The 18,973-nt window shown below is 30.1% G+C and overlaps 1 protein-coding gene across 5 annotated transcripts in view; it reads right to left on the bottom strand.

Moving 5' to 3' along the window:
• raskol (Ras GTPase-activating protein raskol) overlaps positions 1–18,973 on the bottom strand; it is a 679,447-nt gene that overhangs the window by 222,008 nt on the left and 438,466 nt on the right. The window lies entirely within an intron of this gene.

The following is an 18,973-nucleotide window of genomic DNA, read 5'->3' as shown; positions in this document are numbered from 1 at the left end:
AATTTTTGGGTTAAAAACAACAAGGATTTTGTCAAATATTCATTTGATTTTATTTCTATAAAAAAATTGTCAAAATTTTATTTCTATAAAAATTTTGTCAAAATTTTATTTCTATAAAAAATTTCGTCAAAATTTTATTACTATAGAAAATTTCTGCAAAATTTTATTTCTATATAAAATTTTTCGAAAAAATTTATTCTGTAGAAAATTTTGTCAAAATATTATTTGTATAGAAAATGTTTGCAAAATTTTATTCCTATAAACAATTTTGCCAACATTTTATTTCTAAAGCAAATTTCTGTAAAATGTTTTTCTACACAAAAGTCTATAGAAATGAAAGTTTCTTTCATTTCTATAGAAAAATTTTGTCAAAATTTTATTTCTATAGGAAATGTTTTCAAATTTTTATTTCTATAGAGAATTTTTGCAAAACTTTATTTCTACAGAAATTTTTTTGTCAAAATTTTATTTCTATAGGAAATTTTGTCAAAATTTTATTTATATAGAAAATTTTTGAAAATTTTATTTCTATAGAACAATTTTTCAAAATTTTATTTCTATAGAAAATGCTTGCAAAATTTTTTTCTATAGAAAATTTTTGGAACAAAAATTAATTCTTTAGAAAATCATGTCAAAATTTTATTTGTATAGAAAATGTTTGCAAAATTTTATTCCTATAAGAAATTTTGTCAACATTTTATTTCTATAGAAAATGTCTGTTAAAATTTTTTTCTACAAAATTTTTGCAAAATTTTATTTCTATAGAAAATTTTTGCAAACTTTCATTTCTATAGAAAATTTTGTCAAAGTTTTATTCCTATAAAAAATTTTTGCAAAATTTTATTTCTATAGAAAATTTTTGCAAAACTTCATTTCTACAGAAAATTTTTGTCAACATTTTTGCAAAATTTTATTTTTGTAGAAAATTGTTACAAAAAGTTATTTCTATAGAAAATTTTTGCAAAATTGTTACATTTTGTTTATATAGAAAATTTTTGTAAAATTTTATTTCTATAGAACAATTTCTCAAAAATTTATTTCTATAGAAAATGGTTGCAAAATGTTTGTCTATAGAAAATTTTTGGACCAAAATTAATTTTGTAGAAAATCTTGTCAAAATTTTATTTGTATAGAAAATTTTTGCAAAATTTTATTCCTATAAAAAATTCTGTCAACATTTTATTTCTATAGAAAATTTCTGTTAATTTTTTTTCTACAAATTTTTTGCAAAAATTTTATTTCTTTAGAAAATTTTTGCAAACTTTAATTTCTATAGAAAATTTTGTTAAAGTTTTATTCCTATAAAAAATTTTTGCAAAATTTTATTTCTATAGAAAATTTTTTCAAAACTTCATTTCTACAGAAAATTTTTGTCAAAATTTTATTTCTATAGAAAATTTTTGCAAAATTTTATTTTTATAGAAAATTGTTACAAAATTTTATTTCTATAGAAAATTTTGTCAAAATTTTGTTTATATAGAAAATTTTTTCAAAATTGTATTTCTATAGAAGAATTTTTTAAAAATTTATTTCTATAGAAAATGCTTGCAAAATTTTTTTCTATAGAAAATTTTTGGTGCAAAAATTAATTCTGTAGAAAATCATGTCAAAATTTTATTTGTATAGAAAATTTTTCCAACAACATTTTTTTTCAACATTTTATTTCTATAGAAAATTTCTGTTAATTTTTTTTTCTACAAATTTTTGCAAAATTTTATTTCTATAGAAAATTTTTGCAAACTTTCATTTCTATAGAAAATTTTTGCAAAACTTCATTTCTTACGAAATTTTTTGTCAAAATTTTATTTCTATAGGAAATTTTGTCAAAATTTTATTTATATAGAAAATTTTTGCAAAATTGTATTTCTATAGAACAATTTTTCAAAATTTTATTTCTATAGAAAATGCTTGCAAAATTTTTTTCTATAGAAAATTTTTGGAACAAAAATTAAATCTGTAGAAAATCATGTCAAAATTTTATTTGTATAGAAAATTTTTGCAAAATTTTATTCCTATAAAAATTTTGTCAACATTTTATTTCTATAGAAAATTTCTGTAAAAATTTTTTTTCTACAAAATTTTTGCAAAATTGTATTTCTATAGAACAATTTTTCAAAACTTTATTTCTATAGAAAATGCTTGCAAAATTTTTTTCTAAAGAAAATTTTTGGAACAAAAATTAATTCTGTAGAAAATCTTGTCAAAATTTTATTTGTATAGAAAATTTTTGCAAAATTTTATTCCTATAAAAAATTTTGTCAAAGTTTTTTTTTTATATAGAAAATTTTTGCAAAATTTTATTTCTATAGAAAATTTTTACAAAATTTTATTTTCATAGAAAATTGATACGAAATTTTATTTCTATAGAAAATTTTTGCAAAATTTTATTTTCATAGAAAATTGATACGAAATTTTATTTCTATAGAAAATTTTTGCTAAATTTTGATTATATAGAATTTTTTTGCAAAATTTTATTTCTATAGATTTTTTTAATATTATTTCTATATAATTATTTTTTAATTTTATTTCTCTAGAAAATTTTTCAATATTTTATTACTATATATCTGTAGGGTATTTATTCCTGTGGTTGAGGAAACTCACTTTCATAAATTATAGCAATAAAATATAATTTTTTCCTCGCACATTTTGTTTCTGTTGTTCTATTGTTTTTTAGAAAATACTTCACTTAAATTCCAAATGAATTTAATTTCCTCTTTATAGATCAAAATAAATTCCTCCTACTACTACTTCGCTGTCATTGTTCTCACGACTTGTATGAAATTTAATTTTTTTTGTGCTACATATTATCTAACAATGGTTATGTTCAAATTAACAACATTGCCACTATTATGACTAGACAAAAGAATGAAACTTTCATTTCACTCATGTATTATGGAGTTTCAGATTTCTCTGTGATTTTACTTGGAGCTCAGTTTCATAGATTCTGAAACTCATTTCCTTTTCCGGTAGATGTTTTGTTTTTAGTTTTTAGTAGATGTTGTTGATGCATTATAATTTACATTTTGCAATTCAAGCCATTCTAAATCAACCGATCAACAGCCGCCCTTCTTCGTCCAGTCTTGTCCAGGCCCCCTTCATAATATTCATTCTCTTGCTCTTCTTTTTTCACCGTGTGATTTCATTTAGAGATATGAATGGCGTTGCCAAGGTAGAACAAAAGCCAAACTCAACGAACCCTAACCAAAAAAAAAATGAATTTTTTGCTTTGTTTTGTTTTTCGAATGAAAACAAAACTTTAGCAAAACTTTGAACATGAAGACCATATCAAAAAGCTATTGCGATCTGGGAAAACAAAAGTCATTGGCATTTTTGTGTTAAATAAAGAGAAAATATCTGTTATTTTCTTCTATCATGCTTTCGAATTGGTTTCTTCTCTAAGTTCCTATGGGTTTTTGTTCCTAAGACGGGTTATTCACCTCTCTTACTAGGTAATGTGGAAGTACTGAAAAGTAATACAAAATAGATAAAAACGAAAATAGTTACAAAATAGGAAAGCAAGTAATTGAAGTTTCTTTATACGGGCAAAGATCTTATCATTTGCTTTTTTCTTATTTCAGTTGTTTTTTTTTTTATAAAACTCATTAATATGATATAATGCAGTGGAAAATTATAGTGGATTGCAAACAGCCTTTCACTTATATATGATGGATTTATCAAATTAAGATGTAATATACTGCAGTTTGACCTTTGGAAATGTATTTAAATTGACAGCAATATAGATAGAGGTTGGTAACATTGGCCACAGAACTATTTAAAATTTTGAGAAACTAAAAAAACTGTATAGAGAAAGTGAACCCTCCAAGGCTCGAAAGCCATTTTATTATTATTTTTTAGTGCAAGGGATTTATTATGTTTTAGTTAAAATTCCTCGAATATGAAAAAATATCCTTGAATTTAAATATAGTCCTCTGTGGCCTGTTCTGATTTTTCACATTCAGTTCGTTCATTCGCAAGACTTAATACCTCATACACATTAGGCTCGAAATCTATTAAAAGTGGATTTGAAATCCTTTATTTATAAGGCAAATGACAGTTGAAATGTAGTTAAAGTCGATATTGGAAGTATATGTGAATGAGGTATAAAAGGCAAGTTATGTTCACAGTATGGCAACGCAAAACAGGTGATGGGTTTATTTTGCTCATAGACGTTTTCAGGGTTGCCAATCATTTCATTACTATCGTGGGTAGAATCAATCAACACACACAAAAGTTTTTATACCCTCCATCATAGGATGGGGGTATATTAACTTTGTCATTCCGTTTGTAACACATTGAAATATTGCTCTAAGACCCCATAAAGTATATATATTCTGGGTCGTGGTGAAATTCTGAGTCGATGTAAGCATGTCCGTTCGTCCGTCCGTCTGTTGAAATCACGTTAACTTCCGAACGAAACAAGCTATCGACTTGAATCTTGGCACAAGTAGTTGTTATTGATGTAGGTCGGATGGTATTGCAAATGGGCCATATCGGTTCACTTTTACGTATAGCCCTCATATAAACCGATCCCCAGATTTGGCTTACGGAGCCTCTAAGATAAGCAAATTTCATCCGATCCGGCTGAAATTTGGTACATGGTGTTAGTATATGGTCTTTAACAACCATGCACAAAATGGTCCATATCGGTCCACTTTTACGTATAGCCCCCATATAAACGGACCCCCAAATTTGGCTTGCGATTGCTCTAAGAGAAGCAAATTTCATCCGATCCGGCTGAAATTTGGTACATGGTGTTAGTATATGGTCTCTAACAACCATGCAAAAAATGGTCCATATCGGTCCATAATTATATATAGCCCCCATATAAGCCGATCCCCAGATTTGACCTCCGGAGCCTCTTAGAGGAGCAAAATTCATCCGATCCGGTTGAAATTTGGTACGTGGTGTTAGTATATGGTCTCTAACAACCATGCAAGAATTGGTCCATATCGGTCCATAATTATATATAGCCCTTATATAAACCGATCCCCAGATTTGGCTTGCGGAGCCTCAAAGAGAAGCAAATTTCATCCGATACGGCTGAAATTTGGCACATGGTATTAGTATATGGTCTCTAACAATCATGCGAAAATTGGTCCATATCGGTCCATAATTATATATAGCCCCCATATAAGCCGATCCCCAGATTTGACCTCCGGAGCCTCTTGGAGTAGCAAAATTCATCCGATCCGGTTGAAATTTGGTACGTGGTGTTAGTATATGGTCTCTAATGACCATGCAAAAATTGGTCCATATCGGTCCATAATTATATATAGGCCCGATATAAACCGATCCCCAGATTTGACCTCCGGAGCATCTTGGAAGAGCAAACTTCTTCCCATTCGGTTGAAATTTGGTACGTGATGTTAGTATATGGTATCCAACAACCATGCAGGAATTGGTTCCTATCAGTCCATAATTATATATAGCTCCCATATAAACCGATCGCCAGATTTGACCTCCGGTACCTTTTGGAGAAGCAAAATTCATCCGATCTGGTTGAAATTTGGTACTTGGCGGTAGTATATGATATTTAACAACCATGCCAAAAGTGGTCCATATCAGTCCATAATCATTTATAGCCCCCATATAAACCGATCCTGAGATTTGGTTTTGGAGCCTCTTGGAGGAACAAATTTCATCCGAGTGAGTTGAAATTTGTGGATGACAGTCTTTCGTAGAAGTTTCTACGCAATGTAGGTGTAGGGTACATAAGATTCGGCCTGGCCGAACTTACGGCCGTATATACTTGTTCACATTCAGCTCGTTAATTCGCAAGACTTAATACCTCATACGCATTAAGCTCGAAATCTATTAAAAATGATGACAATTTCTCCAGTGACCCCATAGAAGTGTTGGTCATTACCCTTTTGGACATTACCCAACTAATTAACTTTTCGCTTAATTAGCATATATATCATTATATTCGATTTGTTGCAATTATAAAAGAACCCATTTTCATGACAAAGTTTTCCTGTTTCATGTAATTGTTAAATTGATTTTAATTGCTTGTAATTATTTGCAGATGTCACTGTAATTTTTTTTTGCATGATTTCTATCATGTTTATACATATATCGAAAATTGTCAGTATTATTCACAGTGACTCGGATAGGAGTTAATATAAGGAAACGCAAATTATATTCATTACAGCAGATGAGAATTTGCACAATAATGCATTTGTGTATTAGTTAACTACATGAATAAACAATAATTGTTTATTTAGTTTTTTTTTTGTTCTTATATTGTTAAATTCGAAAATCGGATGAAAATCGGAATGAATTGAAACAATTGAAAGAATGACGATGTCATGAACATCCTATATTACCAAGTTCATGAAGATTATCGAAATGAATGAACAAAAAACGTACACCATGAATTAAATATATTAAGAGAATGAAAATAAATTGGATCGAATTGACCCTCTACCAAGAATTTTGGTTTTAAATCTACCAGAGAAAATATTTCTTAATGAAAGGATGAATCTAAAGAAATTGAAAATCTATAACATGTCAGCTTGTAATTTTATACACTGAAAAAAATTATTGTCGTAAGGTCAAAGATTTCATGTCTTTAAAATACGAATGCAAATTTTGCTTAGCATAGAAGACGCATTTCTCTAACATAAAGTTTTTTCCTTCTCCAAAAGTCGATAAACTTATCAATGAAGTCGTATTGTCTTTATAATTAATTGATTTGACTTAAAAATTGGTATCATAACATGAAAGAAGAAATGTTTGGTCTAAGGTCAACTTGACTTTAATAATTCAGAAAAATTCTTTCAATTTAATGGAATTGTCATTAAATTTGTTGCCTTTTTGCATACAAAGCAAAAAATCGTTAAAATATAAGACATGATTTTCAAGACTTTGTTTTAAAGACGTTTTGTACTTGAAACATAGCATAATTTCTATTGGTAGTCGAGTCTTAATTTGGAAAATAAAGTTGTCGTTAACTCGTTTTTAAAGGACTTTGATAGCATATGAAGAGAAAAAGCTGAAAAAGCGAAAAATTAAATTTTGCTTCCTAGAACCAAGTACACAAAACCCAAATTTAAAAGAGAATTGTGTCTTAAAAGTATCCTTACTTGTACTCTCCGCTTCTTTGGTTCGGAATCAATACCAAAATTTTTAAAGTAAAAACAAAATCTTTGGAACCAGACATGCTTTTTTTCAGTGTATAGAATTTTATGTCTATAGAAACTTTTTTCAAAATTTTATTTCTATAGAAAATTTTGTTCTATAGAAATAGAAAATTAAGTCAAAATTTAATTTCTATAGAAAATTTTATCAAAATTTAATTTCTATTGAAAATTGTATCAAAATTTTATTTCTATCGAAAATTGTATCAAAATTTTATTTCTATAGAAAATTTTGTCAAAATTTTATTTCCGTAGAAAATTTTGTAGAAATTTTATTACTATAGAAAATGTTCCCAAATTTTAATTTCTATAGAAAATTTTGACAAAATATTTTTCTATCGGAAATTTTGTCAAAATTTTATTTCTAGAGAAAATTTTGTCAATTTTTTTTCAATAAAAAATTTTGTCAAAATTTTATTCCTATAACAAATTTTGTCAAAATTTTATTGCAATAGAAAATTTTGTCAAAATTTTATTTCTATCGAAAATTGTATCAAAATTTTATTTCTATAGAAAATTTTGTCAAAATTTTATTTCCATAGAAAATTTTGTAGAAATTTTATTTCTATAGAAAATTATGTCAAAATATTTTTCTATCGGAAATTTTGACAAAATTTTATTTCTAGAGAAAATTTTGTCAAAATTTTATTTCTATAGAAAATTTTGTCAAAATTTTATTTCTATAGAGAATTATGTCAAAATATTTTTCTATCGGAAATTTTGACAAAATTTTATTTCTAGAGAAAATTTTGTCAAAATTTTATTTCTATAGCAAATTTTGTCAAAATTTTATTTCCATAGAAAATTTTGTCAAAATATTTCTTCTATCGGAAATTTTGTAAAAATTTTATTTCTATCGGAAATTTTATCAAAATTTTATTTCTACAGAAAATTTTGTCAAAATTTCATTTCTATAGAAAATTTTGTCAAAATTTTATTTCTGTAGAAAATTTTTTCAAAATTTTATTTCTATAGAAAATTTTGTCAAAATTTTGTTTCTGTAGAAATATTTTTCAAAATTTTATTTCTATAGAAAATTTTGTCAAAATTTTATTTCTGTAGAAAATTTTGTCAAAATTTTGTTTCAATAGAAAATTTTGTCAAAATTTTATTTCAATAGAAAATTTTGTCAAAATTGTATTTCTATCGAAAAATGTGTCAAAATTTTATTTCTATAGAAAATTTTGTCAAAATTTTATTTTCATAGAAATTTATGTAGAAATTTTATTTCTAAAGAAAATTTTGTCAAAATTTTATTTCCATAGAAAATTTTGTCAAAATTTTATTTCCATAGAAAATTTTTTAGAAATTTTATTTCTATAGAAAATTATGTCAAAATATTTTTCTATCGGAAATTTTGACAAAATTTTATTTCCTAAGACTCTGCTTGCAATGCAGGGATGACAATCGTTGGTTCACGGTGGCGCCATCTTCTGGGAGCCAGTGTTTCCAATTTGTTTAATTATAACAATCATAAAAAATTTTTTTCGAATACTGATGCAGGGTGTAGCACGATCGTCTTACATACAAAGGGTCAATCACAGTTTTGGCCGGTGCTGGTGACATTGATCGATGTTTGTAACTTCTCTACTTAATGTGATATGCCATTCACATACGGCTATTGCTAGAAAACGTATTGTGATTAAGCTAAAAGTTGTCCCGCACTCATTGATAAGAGAAAAGTTCACCACTTGTTGTATGACAATGGACTGAATTGTTTAAGTGAGCCTTCAATAACTGGCTGCCATTGTAATCTAACCTACTAAATTTTATAGAGCCTAAATTTAAAGTCCTTATAATATATTCTTATTGTAAAGAAGCCGCCGTTTGGAATCAGCACCATAATTATTAGCGGAAGTCAACATCCAACAAAAATTTTTCCAGTGTTTTTTCCTTTCATAATATGATGAAGAATCCAAAATTAATACTATGTAACTATGTCATCTTAATTGAACATCGTCAATACGAGCATTTCCAAAAAGGCAAGCTCGTAAAAAGGGTTGGTAATGCCAAAAATGAAAACATGGCAAATCGCCTTCACACTATTAATATGGCTTCCCTATAAACTACTGACCGTCCTCAATTACTTTTTAATTGTCCTTGAATATGAAATTCAGATCAAATGAAATTCGTATTAAATTCTAAAGGTCTTTCTCGATAGGTTTGCATATAATCCAAAAGAATACCTACTATAAACTTTCACGTAATGAAATTTCATTCTTTGTTTTCCTTGTACTATAATACCGTTGTCAGCAATTTAAATCGTTTTCTAAATATCGACAACTCCCCCTCATTTGTAGTAATGCAAAAAAAAAAACAAAACTAACATTGTACTGTACTATTAACACAATTAAAATGTAATTAAACCCTAAGTAAGCAATTGAAACCCAAAGCATTCATTCACAAAATACACATAAGCACACTTGCACACATATATATGTACATATTGAGTGGTAGAGCATGTTCCTCACGTTTACGTTTCTTCAAATAGAATGTGTGCCAAAGCCAAAGAGACACCTCACATTGTTTTCGATTCCATAACCAAGTCAATAATGGCAAAAAAATACCTACAACCACTAAAGGAAAATTGCCGGTAAACAAAAAAAAACCGTTAGGTCTTCGTACCACGGACAAAATGCAAAGTAAACTAAAGAACAAAAGCTACAACAACAACAAAAACGAAGGCCCCTTCGAAAGTCTAACAAACAAAATCACAATCAAAACAAATCGTACTCCACCTCAATTACCCAATGGACAGACAGATAGACGAGTGAATAGCAAATAGACGAACTATAATGAAAGTCATGATTTGCACAAAAATATAAACAAATTGCAAGAAGAGAGGCGAAAAAGTAATCAAATACAAAGTTTATCTATCCATGAAATTATAGTTGAATGCTTGGTGAAAAATAGACACAATTAGCATGGCCACCACCGTTCACTTGAAAAGTTTTTTTGGTGAAATAGGCTAACTGTATTCTATGGTTGGTTATGGGGTTAATTGATTATCATCAAATTGTCATTGGCAATTCCTAAGGTTGGCAATACTTTAAACAATATGAATTCTTTCTTGTTAAAGATGTGGCTTTGACTTGAATGTTTCCAAGAATGTAGCAAATGTCAAGATACTTGTTTCAATTAACTGCTATTGTGAATGAACGAAAACTCAATTGCCACAGCTTCAGACCATCGGGGATTTTTTATAATCGCTATGAATGTCAAAACTATCTTGAAGGTGGGTACTAATATTCGTTTTTCCTAACAAAACTCTAAATAGAAAGGCTCTATCTTAAGTGAAAGTTATCTTTGTTGGCAATCTTGCTAATGTTGCATGATTAAGTTTTGTCAAAGTGCTGGTTCTTCGAGTCACAATAGCGTCTTATTGGGAATAATTTATATAATACTATGAAGAAAATCAAACACCAACAATTTTTAATTTTACTCGCTTACTATTCCATAATAAATTTTGTGCGTCCGTTAGGACACCACGGATTTTATTTTCATAGAAAGTTTTGTCAAAATTTTATTTCAATAGAAAATTTTGTCAACATTTTATTTCTATAGAAAATTTTGCCAAAATTTTATTTTTATAGAAAATTTTGTCAAAATTTTATTTCCAAAGAAAATTTTGTCAAAATTTAATTGCTATAGAAAATTTTGTCAAAATTTAATTGCTATAGAAAATGTTGTAAAAATTTTATTTCCATAGAAAATTTTGTCAAAATTTTTTTACTATAGAAAAAATTGTCAAAATTTTATTTCTATAAAACATTTTGTCAAAAGTTTATTTCTATAGAAAACTTTGTTAAAATTTTATTTCTATAGAACATTTTTCAGACTTTTATTTCTATAGAACATTTTGTTAAACTTTTATTTCTATAGAAAATTTTGTCAAAATTTTATTTATATGGAAAATTCTGTTCAAATTTTATTGCTATAGAAAATGTTGTCAAAATTGTATTTCCGTAGAAAATTTTATCAAAATTTTATTTCTATAGAAAATTTTGTCAAAATTATATTTATATGGAAAATTCTGTTAAAAATTTATTCGTAAAGAAAATTTTGTCAAAATTTAATTTTTATAGAAAATTTTGTCAACATTTTATTTCTATAGAAAACTTTGTCAAAATTTTATTTCTATAGAATCAAAATTTTATTTCTATAGAAAATTTTGTCAAAATTTTATTTCTATAGACAATTTTGTCAAAATTTTATTTCTATAAACAATTTTGTCAAAATTTTATTTCTATAGAAAACTTTGTCAAAATTTTATTTCTATAGAAAATTTTGTCAAAATTTTATTTCTATAGAATTTTTTTCTTCAAAATTTTTATTTCTACAAAAAATTTTGTCAAAATTTTATTTCTGTAGAAAATTTTATCAAAATTTTATTTCTATAGAAAATTGTGTCAAAATTTTATTTCTATCGAAAACTTTGTTAAAATTTTATTTCTATATAAATTTTGTCAAAATTTTATTTCTATAGAAAATTTTGTCAAAATTTTATTTCTATAGAAAATTTTATCAAAATTTTATTTCTATAGAAAATTTTGTCAAAATTTTATTTCTATCGAAAACTTTGTTAAAATTTTATTTCTATAGAAAATTTTGTCAAAATTTTATTTCTATAGAAAACTTTATCAAAATTTTATTTCTATAGAAAATGTTGTCAAAATTTCATTTCTGTAGAAAACTTTGTCAAAATGTTGTTTCTCTAGAAAATTTTATTTCTATAGAAAATTTTGGGAAAATTTTATTTCTATAGAAAATTTTGTCAAAATTTTATTTCTATAGAAAATTTTTCAAAATTTTGTTTCTATAGAAAACTTTATCAAAATTTTATTTCTATAGAAAATTTTGTCAAAATTTTATTTCTATAGAAAATTTTATCAAAATTTTATTTCTATAGAAAATTTTGTCAAAATTTTATTTCTATCGAAAACTTTGTTAAAATTTTATTTCTAAAATTTTTGTCAAAATTTTATTTCTATAGAAAACTTTATCAAAATTTTATTTCTATAGAAAATGTTGTCAAAATTTCATTTCTGTAGAAAACTTTGTCAAAATGTTGTTTCTCTAGAAAATTTTATTTCTATAGAAAATTTTGGGAAAATTTTATTTCTATAGAAAATTTTGTCAAAATTTTATTTCTATAGAAAATTTTTCAAAATTTTGTTTCTATAGAAAACTTTATCAAAATTTTATTTCTATAGAAAATTTTTCAAAATTTTATTTCTGAAGAAAATTTTGTCAAAATTTTATTTCTATAGAAAATTTTATGAAAATTTTATTTCTATAGAAAATTTTGTCAAAATTTTATTGCTATAAAGGGTGATACGGTCAAAATTTGGTCAATATAAACTTGACGTGTTTCTTTCAATTTTTCATTTAAAAAACCTGAACACCCCTCATTTTGAAGGTGTGTGTGTAGAATGTTGCTCCTATGTTGATTTTGGAATTCACTCTTCAGTTGTCAAAATGCCGTCCAGCGTATCAAAATTTTGCTCGCACATCGCGAAAATCCGAGCTACTCGCACACAAAGCTGTCAAAATCGCTAAAAGTTGCCAAATCAACCGTTACAAATGTAATTAAAGTGTTTGGGAAACGTTTGTCGACAGCCAGGAAGTCTGGATCGGGGGGGAAATCGAAAACCGACAAAGAGAGTTGCCGGTGCCGTGCATTGAGCCAAAAAACGAGCCGGACTATCGACTTACATGAAGGTAGTGACTCCAAATCGCGATGATAAACAAAATATGACGGCCAAAGCGCGATCCCGGAGGCTGTACACGACGATGCTGACGAAGTTTGACAGCGTGGTAATGGACGACGAAACCTACGTCAAAGCTTACTACAAGCAGCTTCCGGGACAGGAGTTTTATACGGCAAAAAGGAAGGGGAAAGGTAGCAGATATTTTCAAGCACATAAAACTGTCAAAGTTCGCAAAGAACTATCTGGTTTGGCAAGCCATCTGTACCTGTGGCTTGAAAAGCAGCATTTTCATAGCTTCCGGGACTGTCAACCAAGAAATTTACGTGAAAGAGTGTTTGAATAAACGTCTGCTGCCTTTCCTGAAGAAACACGGTTGTTCCGTACTGTTTTGGCCCGATTTGGCATCTTGCCATTACGGTAAAAAGGCCATGGAGTGGTACGCCGCCAACAACGTGCAGGTGGTTCCCAAGGACAAGAACCCTCCCAACACGCCAGAGCTCCGCCCAATTGAGAAATACTGGGCTATTGTCAAGCGGAACCTAAAGAAGACCAAAACAAAAACTGCTAAGGACGAGCAGCAGTTCAAGGCAAACTGGCTTTCTGCGGCGAAGAAGGGGGACAAGGTGGCTGTACAAAATCTGATGGCAGGTGTCAAGCGTGAGGTCCGGCAATTCGGATTTGGAAAAGCGAAAGCCTAACTGAATATTTTTCCTGAATTTTATACTAATTGAACTTGAAAAAGAAATTTAATTTGATTTTTTAAATAAACGATTTCACCGATTTACAAGCGTTTTCCCTTGACCAAATTTTGACCGTATCACCCTTTAGAACATTTTGTCAAAATTTTATTTCTATAGAAAACTTTGTCAAAATTTTATTTCTATAGAAAATTTTGTCAAAATTTTATTTCCATAGAAAATTTTTTCAAAATTTTATTTCTATAGAAAACTTTGTCAAAATGTTGTTTCTCTAGAAAATTTTATTTCTATAGAAAAGTTTGGGAAAATTTTATTGCTATAAAACATTTTGTTAAAATTTTATATCTCTCGATTGATATAATAATTCATAAATGTGTTTTCGCATTAACAAGAAGCAGTATCGATTATGCCATCGAATGTCTCAATTATTGGACACTTCCTGATAAACTTATAGTCTGAACGGCGCTGTAGTTGGAGAGAAATATTTTGCAAAATCTATCAAAACATCAAGAACTCTACCAAGCATTAAAAAATGTATCATTTATGGTAGAATTCTACCAACTAGGGCAAGCGTGCTTAGATATTCAATACTAAAAGAAAACAGTCCTACTTGTTTTGTATGATAAGCTTTTATTCATAAACTTTGCTAGGGCATTGTACATTCAATTATATGCCTATTTTTGCAATATTTCCTACTTTTATTGTTTTACAAAAACATTGCAATAATGGAATTATTGCTATTTTTGCTTGCCAGTATTGTCTGATTGAATTTCGATAAAAAAAAGATTTTTCTATTCACAATAGAATGTTATTGTGAATAATTTAAGCAGTAAAAAAACACAAACATTTTAAAAATTTACTGCTTTACCAGCGTTAGTCAGCTTTTGTATTTCTTTTAGACTGCAGCGGCTTAGGTATCCTAACAGTCCTAAGATCAAGTCTTTTATTCATAAACCTTTCGATTGGCCTCTATACATTCTCCGTGTAATTTCAACAATTCACCACCTTTTACTATACTTCCTACTTTTATTGTATTACAAAACCATTGAAATTATGATATTATTGCTATTATCATTTTTTGTTTGTTTTTGACTTTTTTCATTCAAATACCCCCGTGGTTATTATACACCAATTTAGCTTAAGCATACCTCTTATTTCCAGTTATACTCGTCATAATACTCAAGAAATTATCATTAGTAATTCAAACAATAGAATGGTCAATATCAGCAAGTGAATGAATACTTGAATAATTTACGGGAAAAAGTTTTTTTTTGCTTTGTGGACATTTTATTTATTTTGCTTGGCCTTGTCTTGTGATTTTTTCTTATATTCCTTTTTTTATGAATTTCGTTCGGACTTTCAATGTACCCAAACAGGCGCCATATATGTCATATAACCATCATCATCATCATCAAGTCTACTAGATTTTATTTCTTTTTCGTCTGGCAACTCTTTTTATGGCATAACATTGACGTTTAGCGACAAAAGACAAGTACAACCCCAAATTGGAGGGTTTTTGTTTTACCTATTTTTCAAAACTTCCACAATTTCGTCCCTGTATGGTTTTTTATGGATTTCCTTTATTTTTTGGGTGGTATTGTTGTCAATTTCCTTGTTGGTATACCATTTTAGTATCAGTTCTTCGATTCTTGGAATTATTGATGGTAATAATCGTATGGAGGGTGTAAATTTAATGGCTTGTTCCCCATGCCTATTAAAATCCTATAAAGACAAGTGTTGCGCGACGTGTTGAAAATGAACAATTGAAGAATTACTTAAAAAATGGAGGGAAATTTGAATGAAATTTTAGTGAGTGTGAGACAAAAAAGGAAATGGTAGAATACCGCAACTCTTTGTTTAAGGTAATAAAATAATTCTCTGGTAATAATTTATACAATGTAATGCTTTTGGCAATAATCAGCAATGCAGTGTTGTCATTGTGAATAGATTTACATGCTATAGCGAAAAAGTGGAGACTAAACTGTGGAATTTTTAGTGGCTGGCTGGTAGTCTGCAGAAGTTCGAGGTGCAATTCATTATGGTATTGTAGACTGGAGGTCGCCACCCAATTAATCGAATAGCTTGGCAAAAAGTTTGAAACTCTATTTCCCAGCAGTGCGGCGTGGAGCACACAGGCCGCTGGGAATAAACGTTTTATAGATTTCTACACCGATGGCTCCAAATCGGATAGACAAGTGGATTTCGGAGTATATTCTAAAGACCTGTAACTTCGAATAGCGAAACGAAACCTGCAATGAAATCCTTGGACTCTGTGTTCCTTAACTCGAAAACGGTCATCGACTGCCGCATATCTCTCAATGAGATGGCTGAGCAGTACAATATTCTCCTAATATGGGTGCCTGCTCACAGGAACATGCCAGGGAACAGCGAAGCGGATGAGTTTGCAAGGCTAGGAACTACCTTAACATATTCCAGGGGAACTAGAATCTGTTTGTATGCCTCTAGCTACCTACTAGCTCATACTGCAAGAGAAGGATATTATGATGGCAAATTTACTTTTTCGCTTTCGATTACTGACGGACCTGGAATATGTTAACTTAAGTTGTATGTTAATGTTATTGGAACAATCGGGTTGGTTCAACAAAAGAAAATAATCGAGAAGGTTCAGTGGTTAAAACTAGAAGTGGCCATATGTAATAGGTAATTTTAGTTAAATGTGGTATCACAATTAACTGAATAGTCTAAGTGAGCCTGAAAATAGACCAGGCTGCCACTTTAACCTAACAGGTTGGCTGATAAGTCCCCGGCCTGACACATAGATGGCTTCGCTAGTATTAAATGCATATTATTTTTATATAGTACCAACCTTCAAATGATTCGTGTCAAATTTTGACGTCTATAAGTCAATTAGTTTGTGAGATAGAGCTGCTTTTGTGAAGCAACTTTTGTTATTGTGAAAAAAAAATTGAAAAAAAGGAATTTCGGGTTTTGATACAATACTGTTTTCTGAAGGGAAAAAATACGGTGGAAGCAAAAACTTGGCTTGATAATGAGTTTCCGGACTCTGCCCCAGGGAAATCAACAATAATTGATTGGTATGCAAAATTCAAGCGTGGTGAAATGAGCACGGAGGACGGTGAACGCAGTGGACGCCCGAAAGGAGTGGTTACCGACGAAAATTAATCAACTAAATCCAAAAAATGATTTTGAATGACCATAAAATGAAGTTGATCGAGATAGCAGAGGCCTTAAAGATAGCAAAGGAACGTGTTGGACATATCATTCATCAATATTTGGATAAGCGGAAGCTCTGTGCACAATGGGTGCCGCGCGAGCTCACATTTGACAAAACAACAACGTGTTGATGATTCTGAGCGGTGTTTGCAGCTGTTAACTCGTAATACACCCGAGTTTTTCCGTCGATATGTGACAATGGATGAAACATGGCTCCATCACTACATTCCTGAGTCCAATCGACAGTCGGCTGAGTGGACAGCGACCGGTGAACCGTCACCGAAACGTGGAAAGAATCAAAAGTCCGCTGGCAAAGTAATGGCCTCTGTTTTTTGGGATGCGCATGGAATAATTTTTATCGATTATCTTGAGAAGGGAAAAACCATCAACAGTGAGTATTATATGGAGCATTTGAAGGTCGAAATCGCGGCAAAACGGCCCCATGTGAAGAAGAAAAAAGTGTTGTTCCACCAAGACAACGCACCGTGCCACAAGTCATTGAGAACCATGGCAAAAATTCATGAATTGGGCTTCGAATTGCTTCCCCACCCACCGTATTCGCCAGATCTGGCCCCCAGCGACTTTTTCTTGTTCCCAGACCTCAAAAGGATGTTCGCAGGGAAAACATTTGGTTGCAATGAAGAGGTGATCCGCGAAACTGAGGCCTATTTTGAGGCAAAACCAAAGGAGTACTACCAAAATGGTATCAACAAATTGGAAGGACGTTATAATCGTTGTATCGCTCTTGAAGGTAACTATGTTGAATAATAAAAACGAATTTTAACAAAAAACGTGTTTTTCTTTGTTAGACCGGGGACTTATCAGCCAATCTGTTAACCTAACTTACCCGGAGTATGGATGCAAAATCACCATCACCCGTTGTTCAAACTCCTTCGCGAGTCTGTCAGTAATAGAAAGAACAAACAACGTTGAGATAAGTTGGAATTCCAGAAATAGATCAGAACAAGCCCTCAATCTTTCTTACGAATTACACGATAAGTTACAAAACCTAAGAAACTCGGATTAATTCACCACAATGAGCCACCTCAATCCCCGAAAGAAACAAAATAGACTTACACACGCAATAATTTTCCATTGTTACGAACTCCATATAGCAGCATGTCACAATTTTATTTAGTTTATGGAACCTGTGTTATTGAGCCAGGAAGCGTCAGTGACTACCACAGAACTCTCAACGAGATGGATGCACTAGTTGAATTCAATTGTGGCTATTTTACTTCTCTTGCTTGGGAGCTACCGTGGTGCAATGGTTAGCATGCCCGCCTTGCGTACACAAAATCGTGGGTTCGATTCCTGCGTCGACCGAACACCAAAAAGTTTTTCAGCGATGGATTATCCCACCTCAGTAATGCTGGTGACATTTCTGAGTGTTTCAAAGCTTCTCTAAATGGTTTCACCGCAATGTGGAACGCCGTTCGGTCTCGGCTATAAAAAGGAGGTCCCTTGTCATTGAGCTTAAAATGGAATCGGGCAGCATTCGGCGATAAGAGAGATAACTTCACCAATGTGGTATCAGAATGGACTGAATACTCTAAGTGAGTCTGATACATCGGGCTGCCACCTTCCCAGCTGTAGATAATACATAGTCTCAATGGGAGAAAGTTAGCCCGGAGTTAAGGTAGAATTACATACCATGCGTTCAACGCGTACAATGCGTCCGATGATTGAAGAGTTGAAATTTCTCTTTGAAATCAAAAACTCGAATAGTCTGCCGCAAACAGAAAAAAATCAACCATTCCATCAACGCACGGATTGACGCATGGTGTGTAATTCAACCTTTAACGATACGGTACTCTCTTTATCGATGTCTGGTATTAAAACATGGTGAAACTTTCGCCACTGAAAGGAAAGGATATTGGAATATTTCTTATATATTCTAAAGATCTGGAACTTCGAATAGCGAAAAGATTACCTGATCACTGTGGTATTTTTCAGGCTGAAATATTAGCAATAAGAGAAGTGGTGAATTGGCTGAGAAGTAATGCTCCAAGCAATATTGGCATTAATATATACTCAGACAGTCAACCTGCAATAAAATCCTTGGACCCTGTGTTCCTCAACTCGAAAACGGCCATCGACTGCCGCAAATCTCTCAATGAGATGGCTGAGCAGCACAATATTCACCTAATATGGGTGCCTGGCCACAGGAACATACCGGGGAACTGCGAAGCAGATGAGCTAGCAAGGCTAGGAACTACCTTACTTATTC

This window comes from Haematobia irritans, chromosome 3 (genome assembly GCF_050003625.1).
Source record: "Haematobia irritans isolate KBUSLIRL chromosome 3, ASM5000362v1, whole genome shotgun sequence".
NCBI classification, from domain to species: Eukaryota; Metazoa; Arthropoda; class Insecta; order Diptera; family Muscidae; genus Haematobia; species Haematobia irritans.
This window is presented reverse-complemented; position numbering and strand designations above follow the sequence as displayed.